Here is a 10,999-nt window from a genome sequence, read left to right as displayed (position 1 = left end):
ATTCCTTGCTGGCTTGCTCCCAGGCTCATGCTCACTTTCTCATGTTCAGCTAGTTTGCTCCCATAGCCCAGGGAATAGTGGGTACCTCCCACAGTGAGCTGTGCCCACCCACATCTGGTTGCAGTCAAAGCAGTCCCTCACACACACACAGCCACTCCATTGAAACTCCTCTTTCAGGAGATCCTAGGTCATGTTAAGTTGACAGCTAATGTTGACAGTTCATGAGCCAATGAATTTTAGGCAACATCTGGATTGCTTGGCAGGCAGGAGTTGGGGGGGGGGGACAGTAGTAACCACAATGCTGCAGGCCATCAGAACATAATCAACACCCTCACATTAGGTAGTCTGAGAAACATTTTAATGAAGGGTCTTTGGGAAGCTGTAGGCAGAGTTTAGGGAAACCACAGGTAGCGCAGAGTCTGGGGCTTGGAGGGCAAGGCTGCTGCCATACACCACTGGCAGAGGGAAAAGAGCAGTTGGCTTGAGTCAGGGGCCCTTCATGGAAAAGACTGCCAACAAGAGCAGAAGTCTTCAACTTCCGGCAGCTGGGCAGGGACACACATCCTCCTCCTCCATCTCCATCCCCACCTCCACCCCATCCCATAGTCTCTTCTTTAGTGCTTCTATTGCCCGAGGCCAGCCAGAAGCCCGAGGGTACGAGTTCACTGATGGGGTGCCTAGAGGTCAGCTACTTGGCTCCTGGAGGAGAGCCGATGATGACTGATTCTGTGGGTGTGTATATGAAGGATGTTTCTCATCACTGACCAAGTACCAGCCAAGAACCGTGACGAGGAGTCATGGAGACAGGGATAGCTTGTGCCTGTGGTGGCTGGAGGGTGGAGCTGCTGGCTCATGGTTGGTGGACCAGGAAGTAGAGAATAGACAGGAAGTAGAATCAAGTCTCTAATGACCATCTTCCTCTGGTAGGCGCCATCTGCGGAGGATTCCACAACTCCTCAGAACACTGCCTCCATCTGGAGAGGGTTTGAACGTTAAGACTTTCCTGGTCCACCAAAATATAATACACTGCACTCTGTTACAAAGGCAGGAACGCTGTGTTTTGTAACAGCAGGAGCCTCACAAGCGGTTATCATCACAGTCCGTTAAACATATTAGGGGCCCTTGCAAACAGCACCTGACTGAAGGAGGCAGGAAAGAAGATGGAGACAGAGGAATGACAATGGCTGTTGGCTCTCGGTCCGGTCTTTATACGTCTCTGTGGATGTGGAAGGTAGAGCTAACTCTCTAGATAACATACCACCTCACGACACAAGTATGTTGCTGTGGCTCTCCTCATGGGATACAGGGCACCCTCAAGGAGGGTGGCAGACAATAGTCTCAGGAAGGGGTGAGCTGGGAACATGAAGTAAGTATAGGGTGATAGCTCCTCACGTGTGGGAGATGGCATGAGAGGCCTGCTAGTCCAGACACTACAGGAAGCCATGATGGCGCTGGCTGTCATGGGGGTGGGGGGAGAGAGAGAAAGCATCCTCTTAAGGGTTCTGAGCCCTGCAGTTATTTGGACTGGCAGCCAGGCAGAATGTGTCCAAATAATATGACGGCTCCATCAGATCTGGAGTTGTTCCTGTGAAAAATACAAAGAGCCCATTAGAGGCAAAGCTGATCCCTTCTCCCAGAACTGGTATGTTAGTGTTTTAACTCAGGAACCTCAGAATGTGACCTTTAAAGATAATCTTTCAGAGGCCATTGAATTAAAATAGTCACTATCCAAAGCAACTGCTCTTATGAACAACAGAGATCTGGACATAGAGGCATGTATGAAGAGACACGGGGCACAGAACGATATAGATAAGCCAAGGAGTGGGTCCTGGGTCAAACACTCCCCTCATAGTCTCCTGGGGGAACCAACCCTGAGACCTCACCCGGTGGCAGCCCTGCAAGCCCTGCCTCCTGCTGCTGCACATGCAGGCGGCCAGGGAGCTTCAGGATGTGGGGTGTGGGAAAGCCTGGTCATGCCTGGAGCAGGAAGAGTCCTGCAGTGGAGAGAAACATGCATTTCTATGGCTGACTGCATGGCTGCAGGCCTCCACAGACAACAGCTGTGTCGGGGCAGGAGCAGCTGTGGGAAACTGGCTAAGAAGGACAGATACACGCTGCAGGAGGATGTTGAAGGCCCTGGGGTCAGCAGAACGGGCGGCGCTGCTGTGGGAACAGCTTTGTTATTTTAGCATAAGTGAGATAGAAGATAGAGCCCAGGGACCTATAAAATGTGGTGGGAACACTTTGCAGGGGCCTGGAGTGAGGATGATGACTCAAGAGTCCTATCGACAGACTCATAGATCGCCTCCAGTTTCTTCTCCCCTTACCCCTCCCCTCAGCAGTCAAGGTTACCAGCAACTTGCAGTAGCATCTGTTCCCCCCGTCTGTCTGTCTGTCCTCCACCCCATCTTCTCAGACATCTTTGTTCAAAGTCACCATGCCCTATCTACTGCTGCAGAGTACCCTCAGATCTCAAGCTTTTAGGGAAGTGAGACTCTTCCCCAGGGAGTCTCTTGGATCCTCTTTAGACCAGAGTGCAAAAAGCAAGCTCCTGTGTCTTGGGAAGGAGCTGCCTTGGAATTTGGGAACAAACTCTGTGAAGGAAGAGGGAGAGCAGAGACAAGTCTGGACACTGCGGAGATCTGTGGGTGGTAGCAAGTATACAAGACTTGATAAAAGACGGGGCTTCAGTGAGGCCTGGGCTGGATTATGGTTTCTGCAAGCTATCCTCAGAACCTGACCTGAAATGACATCCATCTCTGGGGTCACCCTACTCCCTTTTAAAGATAGGGTAGCCTGAAGTTTATGAAACTCTCTGCCTCAGTCTCCCCAGCTCTGTGATCACAGGTACGAGCTACCAGCTCTTGCTCCAGGAAAGTTTTCAGCTGAATTACTAGGCAAGGAGCTGGGTGTGTCTGCCGGTTCATGTCTTGTAGATGGCTTTCCAGTGTTCAAACATATCTACCAGCTCCCAGCACTCCAACTCTCTGTGACTGCATAGCTGTGGCGATCCCAAACAACATTCATCCTGCTCACAGACCTTCAGTTTAGGGAGAGCTTGGCAGGAATGGCTCCTCTCCGCTCCATTTAGTGTTGTGGGGACAGACTCGATCATCTGAAGGTCTTGGGATTTGCAAGTCTGGAGGTGGAGGCCAGGAGCTTAGTTGGGGCTGAGCCAGACCCTAGAGCTGGCCTTTCATTGTAGCCTGGACATTTGTGTAATTACTGGGTCCCACGGGTAGGTGTCCTCAGAGTGAGAGCCAGGTGGGTGTTTGGCTAGCAGCCTTTGAGGTCAGTGCACCTGGGCTGTGCTCTGCTCATTACCAGCTCACTGGGGTCTGTCCATCTGTAAAGGGGAAGAAACTAGAAGCCAAGTTTTATTAGGTGGAATATGCCGCTTGAAATCTGCCTGACTGTCTCTACATTCCAAAGAAGCTGGGTAACTTGCCTGCTGTTAAGAAAATAGGATGGGAGAATACAACCTCCCCATGACCCTGGAGAACTGTTTTGTCTCTGGCCAAAAGCCTCAAAAGTGGTGGTCCATACACAAAGCCATGAATTTTACATGCATTAACAGTAGATATGTCCACATATGCCATGTAAGTAGGGGATGGGAGTGATGGCTCAGGGGCTAAGAATATGCACTGCTTTAGCAAAGGACAGAGTTTGGTTCCCAGCACATTCACAGCCGCCTATAACTACAGCTGAAGAGAGTTCAGTGCCCTCTTCTATCATTTCCCTAACTACTGAACCATGTCCCCTGCCTCTTCTCATGTGTCTGAAAGCTGAAAGTTTCTAAAAGTTGTGTGTGTGCTGTTGCCTTAGCAACTAGCTTCTCTTACATCAACACACCCCTCTTTCACTTCGCATAACGATTTGGCATTGATGTCTATTGCGTTTTCACATTAGTACGGGGACCACATTATAGTCTTTCTTGCTTTTGGCAAGCCTTCAAAGTGTTTGGTTTGGTTTTAGGTTCAAAGTCCTGCTGCTGTCTGCTAAGAAAATAGGGCGGGAGAACAGAACCTCCCCATGACCCTGGAGAACTGTTTTGTCTCTGGCCAAAAATTCTCTAAAGCAGCGGCCCATATACAAAGCCATGAATGTTACAGCATTAACAGTAGATATGCACACGTGTCTGTGCACACAAGAAGACACATCGACAAAACAACCAGTGTCCATGAAGGCTGCATACCCCAACACTTACCCTCCAGCCCCCCAGCACCCCTCCAACCCACACATACCTACAGAGCAATAGGCATAGTTACCAGACAGAGGAACACAGAAAGTCAAGTGTGGCTTGAGAGAAGGCAAGAAAGATGGCGTAGGAGGAGCTAGGCTGGGCTAGCTCTGGTCACAGTAAGGGATGCACTTTTACTCTCAGTGTGTTGGGGAGCCGTGGAAGGCTGAATGCAGAACAGCATGATGCCACGAGTATCATTCAAAGATTATTTTCCATTCTGTTCGGAAAGTGGGTTGTAGGAGACCGGAAGGAGATCAGAGAGGGTCAGGAGAACACAGCTGTGGTCCGTGCAGAAAGTGATGGCCACAGTATCTAGAAGTGTGATGGTGGAGAGGGGGAAGAGAGAGAATGGGTTTTGGAAGGGTTTCTGGGTGACCTCGCCAGGCTGGCTTCTGGGGACAAATGAAAGGGCAGTCAGGAGTGGCTTTCAGGTTTGTGGGTTAACGAACGTTGTAGACAGAGGTATTCCGCGCACTCAAGTTTCCTTGGCTGGAGACCCACAGGGCTGGGGTATAGCTCTGTGGTAGCATGCTAACCCAGCATGTGCAAGGCTGTAGGTCTGATTCCCATTGCTACCATAAAGGAGGCGGAGACACTGAGAGCCGAGTAGAGTGGAGCAGGCTGGAAACTAGAAGTTTATTTTTAGCTAATTAAGTCCAGATTGCTTGCTTAATACCCAACCCCTGAAGTGAAGATGGCAAATGGGTGGTTGTGTCAGAGCCTGGTACCCAGCAGGAGGGAAGAAGCCGTAGGCAAATAGATGCTAAGATCCTGGAGACTGTATAAAGTGACCTAGGGGGAAAAGGAAAGGGAATCTGGGGCTCTTAGCTTCCTTTCTACTGCTGTGATGAAACAGGAGACCAAAACCAACTCTGGGAGGATGGTTTTCCATCTTACACCTCACAGCTTACACCTTACACACCTTACACCTTCACCTATCATGAAGGGACGTCAGCAGGAGCTCACGGCAGGAACCTGGAGGCAGGAACGGAAGCAGAGGCCACCGAGGAGTGCTGCTTACTGGCTTTCTCCTTGGGGCTTGCTCAGCCTGCTTTCTTATGCAACTCAGGACCCTAGACCCAGGGATGGCACCATGCACACCAATCATTGATTAAAAATAAAAGTGCCTCACGGACTTGCTTAAAGGGCTATCATAATATGGAGGCGTTCTATCAGTGGAGATTCCCTCTTCCCCGATATGTCTACATTTGTGTCAAGCTGACAAAACCAACGAGCACGTTGGCGCTTGCTGGGAGCTTTGCTCATGTTGAGACGATGAGAAGCAGTCTGGGGAGAGGAGGGCTTGAGGGCAGACTCACTTCAGACCAGGTCGAGTAGAGAAGATGGAAGTAAGGAAGCAACATCAGAAACCTGATGGGCCTGTAAGACTCCCAGGAGGCCCAGTGAAAGGCAACCTAGAAGAGGCCTGGTTTCCTGGAGTCCCAGAGGTTGGGAGCTGGAAGGGTGGCTGCTAACACATTACAGGGAAGTGTTGGCAGCTGACAGGAACACCCAGGGGCCTCTGGATCACTCCCCTTCTCCCACTCCACGGTTGCCCCACCTACCACAAGCTTCCTGAGGCTTTTCTCCTGCCTTTGCCTTGGTGCTGACTGGGTTGCTCGGAACAGGTGTGATGCCCGTTTGCCGGCCTTTGGGACAATGAAGGAAGGAAGGGTATTGCCTCTTTCCCTAAAACTATGCAGAATCCTATGACCACCAGGAAGGAATATCCTAGAAAGCTCGTTATACAGAGAGGGACTTTCTAGAAGGTACCGAGAAAGGAGGATGGTAGTGGTCATGTCTCTTCCTGCGAGTGCCTACAGTGGATCCCGTGGGCTGAGGGGAGGGCATCGAACTTGTTTCTAGAAGAGGAGGAACCTCAAGCAGGTGTCCTGTGTGGTGAGAGGTGGATGGATCCTAAGTGGGACCAGAATGGGGGGAGGGTGGGGCTTTTACAGCCTCCAAACCCAACCTTGGGTTTGAGTTCAACTTGCTGTTCCTTGGGGAGTAGTGACAATAGGCAGCCACGAGGCAGAGAAGAAGAGCTGGCTGGCCAGGAGAGTGCAAAGCTGTAGCTGAAATATGAGATGTGGAGGGAAAGAGAAGAGGCGACTCTACTGCTGTTGTTGAAGTTGTTAGGGTTGAAGTCTGGCCCACTTGTCCTTAATAATAGGTCATTTAAATAAAGTGCTAGCAAAATATCCAAAATTGAGAATTATTTGGTGTACCACATGTTATGTGTGTGTGTGTGTGTATGCATCTATGTGTGGGTTTGTGCATAAGAGGGCATCCGGAAACCCTAGAGCTGGAGTTCCAGGCAGTTGGGAGCCTCCTGATGTGAGTGCTGAGAACCAAATTCAGGCCCTCTGCCAGCAACTTACACATTAACTGTGGAGTCATCTCTCTGTCCTGTGACTAGGCCACATTGAGAAAAGGAACCAATAAAGAGGTCTAGTGATCTCCCCCTACTTCCCACCCCCGTACACACACACCTTCAAAGTTCTGACTTAGGTTTAGAGAGATGGCAAGGGGTATGTATGAGCAGAGCTGGTCAAAGAGTGGCCTGCCTGTCATGGAACCCAGCACTATTTCAGCTTCAGTTCACCTCCCAAGGATGGTCTGACAATTTCCCAGAACTATGTGAAGTCTCTTCCTGAGACATGAACTTCAGCCTTTCAACTCTCCCAGCTTGAGATCCCAGGGGAAATGTCAGTTGCTTGGGGACCTTTGTGCCAACAGTCTAAAGCCGAAGAGAGGGCACAAGTGCCGGCTCATTGCCCGCAGGTCCCGGAGAGAGGAGAGAGGTCCTGGTCCTGCCAGGGTCTCTCTGGGCCAAGTGGGATAGCGAGTGTCAGGAACTCAACTTTATGGCATCAGCCTCTCCCTTATATAAGTTTGGAACATAGAAAGGGGGATTTTTGGTGGGGTAAGATGATATAGGAGGCAGGGAAGGGTGACAGAGGGTATGGGGTGGCTGACAGGGCCAATGGCAAAGCTCTACCTACATCAGCAACAGCAGGGCAGAGGCAGGACCAAACAGGTCTTGCTGAGTCACCCCGATATGGAAGTGACTGAAACAGGTCTCAAAACTCAGCCAGGCTTAGGCTCTTTCTCAAGGCCGCAGAAACTTGAGCCAGGCTTGGGTTTGTCCTTAAGGCCCAAACCAGGTCCAAAATGGGGCCCAACACACAAGCATCTCAGTTACACTACTGTAAGTACACAATGACTGGTGGGCCTACTGGTTCACACCTCCCTCAGACACCCCACCCCCACCTGATAGTCCCATTTCCCTCAGCTAGAACTGCTAAGGGAAGTCATCATTTATTTCTGTTTCTAGATATCAAAAAAAAAAACCTTACTCAGAAATGCTTAGCTGGGGCCCTTTCACTTCCTTACAAGGTGGATGTTATTGCCTCCCACTCCTCTGCCCAAATCTCTGCTCTGGAGTCCTATTCATGGAGGTCAGGCAGGGGTGAGGTTAGGGGTAGGGATGGGGACTCCCCAGAGCATGGTTCTGTAGATTGATGGCGCTTATCTGGATTCCTCTGTCTTCCGTCTAACCCTCTCCCAGCTGATCTATTTCAGCTTAAGACTTCTCTATCTATCCTAGTGATGTCTGAACTATCAGGAAGTGAGAACCCCCCTTTCTCTGGCCTAAGAATTTGCTAGGGAAGACACAGAAACATGAAGCTGAAAACAAGAAGGGATTCCATTGTCCAACCACAGCCATCCCTCCCCTGGAAGCCCAAATGGCGGAGTGATAACCGAGGTTTCTGGCCTTCTGCAGAGAAAGAAACTCTCTTAGGGTCTGTGGAGGTGTGGGCGGTAGATCTGCATCTGGAGTCTGGGGAGACGGAAGGGCATGTGCTCACAGGAACTGGGTCCTGGGATTAAGAGAGAACCTACCAGGTAGGGGACTTGCTCTGTGGCTCAGCACTTGCCTGGCATAAAGTCCCCATTTTCATTCCCAACCCTGTGGGAGTTGGGTGGGCTAGGGGGCAGTGGATGGAAGGGAATACAGATAACATGGTCTTGACAAATGTTTATGAATAAAAGGAACTCTGGCTGGTTAGAGGGGGGAGTCTGGGATTTAAAACACTTGTGGCTCTGTGATTCACAGGCTTAGCAGGCTGTCTGACACACAGACAGTCTGTGAGTCTCTGAGATCTTTGAAGAGGTCTCCGGGGGAAGGGAAAGAAGTATGGGCAGGAATCCCAGAGTTTCCCATCAAACACCGCCTTCCCTGCCACATTCCTCCCTGTACTGGTGAGATCAGGGTAAAGCAAATTCATCTCCCCTCTCCCATAAGAGAGGGAAACTGAGTCCATCTCATCCCGGTATTTCCTTTCTTTCTACTTGGCTGCAAATTCCACTCATCTCACTTTTAATGAGTAGGCATGCAAGGTGATGAGGGAGGAGCCTTCTGGGCTCTCAGAGCTTAATTTTCCACGTTAGAGGCAAAGGGCTGCTTGATGCCACCAACGTACCATTCCCATCTAGCCCACTCACAGACTAGATTCTGATATGTTCATGTTCTTCTCTTCTCCTCTTCTCTCTCTCTTTCTTTCTCCTATTTTCTTTTTTTCATCACAAGAAAGGTATTGGGCTACAGTTACAGTATTGAGTTCTTTTTAGAGATTTATTTTATATTTTGTGTATAAGTGTTTTGCTGGCAAGTATGTATATATACCATACATGTATGGTGCTCTTGGAGGTCAGAAGAGGGTGCTGGGTCTCCTGGAACTGGAGTTTCTGATGGTTGTGAGCTACGAATATTAATCCCACTGGTCAAGAATAAGACTACTACCATAATTTTTGATCCACATTTGAAGAAGCTTTAATTGAATACAAGTCAGGATGATGGACTCTGGCCAGGTCCATTCTGGGATTCCCAGAAAATGGCCACGAGTCACATTTTGCTGAGTTTTATAAAGGAGAACCCATGAGACTATGCACTTGCCACCAGGTCCAATTGGGTATGCACGTATCCTGACGTATTTTCTGCTCACATACCTCCCACCTACATGTGATCAAGCACACCCGGTGCAGTTAGGTCGAACAAACTTGTTTAAGGGAGCAGAGACATGTGTGGATTGTCATCTCTCCTAAACTAGCCTCCTACATCTCAGGAATTAGCTGTCCTTGGGCAGGGTGCTTACAAGCCTGAGGCAGTTTGTTTTATGGATTGCTTAGGCAGAGCAATTAAAACGTAACTTTGGCTCTCACTTGATGTAGGTGCTGGGAACTAAGCACAGGTCTCTGCTAGAATAGCAAGTGATCTTGACCCCCGAGCCATCTCTCCAGCCCCAGTTTTGAATCATTTGTAGCATGGGCAGGCAAACATGGACCTGTATAATAAGTCTTTCACACCTCGCTCTCCCACTAGGTTGCGGACTGCACAAGGGCAAAGACTGCGGCATCACGTTTAGCTATGTGATGCTAATAAAGTTAGAGAATTGAGGCAGCTCCTTTCCCATCCCCAGCTAGTTGAGCTAAATATCAAATGCTGACAGCGGGACCTGATGACTTGAGCCACAGACACACAGGCTTCTTGCTAACGCAGCCCAGGATTAGTTTTATCCATCTGGCTGAAGAGAGTGAAGGAGATATGTTGCTCTTTCCATTTGCAGTTCATTCTTACCAAAACCAGAACACAGAGCAGCAGATTAAAGTGTATGCTCCCAAAAGGAAAGGAAAGAGGAAGACAGAAGAGATATTCCTGCTGTTTCCTCAAACTGCTCATTAATGTAAGTCCCACTTCCTCCCTGAAAAGGGAAGGAGAAAGCAAGCCAGGAGGGTCATACTGGCTTCCATTACATGGAAGGAAATGTCGAGTGCACAGAAGAACATTCTCTCTAGCCACATGCTCCAGGCAAGAACCCTGAGGTCAATATCGTTCACACAGGCTAGTAGTGGGTATCAGCTGTCCCCTTGGTGCTCCAACGTCTCAGTCTTTTTGTGTTTCTTTTTAGGGGGAGGACCTCCCCCACCCCTAGAGATGTAGGGTCTGTTCATTTCTAGAAGAGAAGAAAGTGACAGGGTCCTGCCTTCTCTACTCCTCTTAAGCTGTAGTGAGAACCATGGACTAGCATTTGGCACACCCTGAAGGATAAGGCAAGACCTTTGAGAGCAGACTCTGTCATTGACAATTGGTTTGAGGGGCAAAAGACAACTCTGTCTGGCTTCTTTTTTGGCAGCAGGCTCCGTGTGTCTAGGAGACTGGGCAAGCCATTAACTTAGCAGCGGCCGTGTAGCCATGAAGTTGGTTCTCTTTGTCCCCAAAGATTCTGCAAGTTAACCAGAATCCATTTTTAAAAGTTTCCTTTCTGCTCTAATCAGCCTGAGCCAGAGTCTGCAGCAGGCAGCCATCCCCAGAACAGTGATGACAGAGAAGAGATTGTAGGAGGAATGGCTGTTGACAACAGGGCCAGGAAGTGAGAGTGAATCTAAGAATTGTTCTCAGGGCCTGCTGAGGCCCAAACCAGTGAAAATCCAGCTTTCAGCTCTGTGCTCTAGTGGGTTAAGAATATTTTTGTGAAAACATCTTATCATTAGAGCTTCTAGTCGCTCAGAAGGATGTGTCCATATCAAGGGAGCCCCAAGGGCCCAGTGGTCATTGCTTCATCACAGTGGGAATGATGTGGAGACCTGAGCAATAGGAGGTGGTGTGGATGTGTCTAACTACACTGTACAAACTCATATTATAACTATTGAGTTAAAGTATCCACATTCAATGTCTATAGGCTTAATCATTAA

General features: G+C 49.3%; 1 long non-coding RNA gene across 1 annotated transcript in view; it reads right to left on the bottom strand.

The window, feature by feature from the left end:
* Window positions 1–341: 341 nt before the first annotated feature.
* The window catches only part of LOC116096679, a 26,001-nt gene continuing 15,343 nt past the window's right edge, over window positions 342–10,999 (bottom strand). Inside the window, exon 2 of the long non-coding RNA XR_004121079.1 lies at window positions 342–1,585. This is a non-coding gene — a long non-coding RNA (uncharacterized LOC116096679). The remainder of the gene's footprint in view (window positions 1,586–10,999) is intronic.

This window comes from Mastomys coucha, unplaced genomic scaffold (assembly GCF_008632895.1).
Source record: "Mastomys coucha isolate ucsf_1 unplaced genomic scaffold, UCSF_Mcou_1 pScaffold18, whole genome shotgun sequence".
In the NCBI taxonomy this organism is placed as follows: Eukaryota; Metazoa; Chordata; class Mammalia; order Rodentia; family Muridae; genus Mastomys; species Mastomys coucha.
This window is presented reverse-complemented; position numbering and strand designations above follow the sequence as displayed.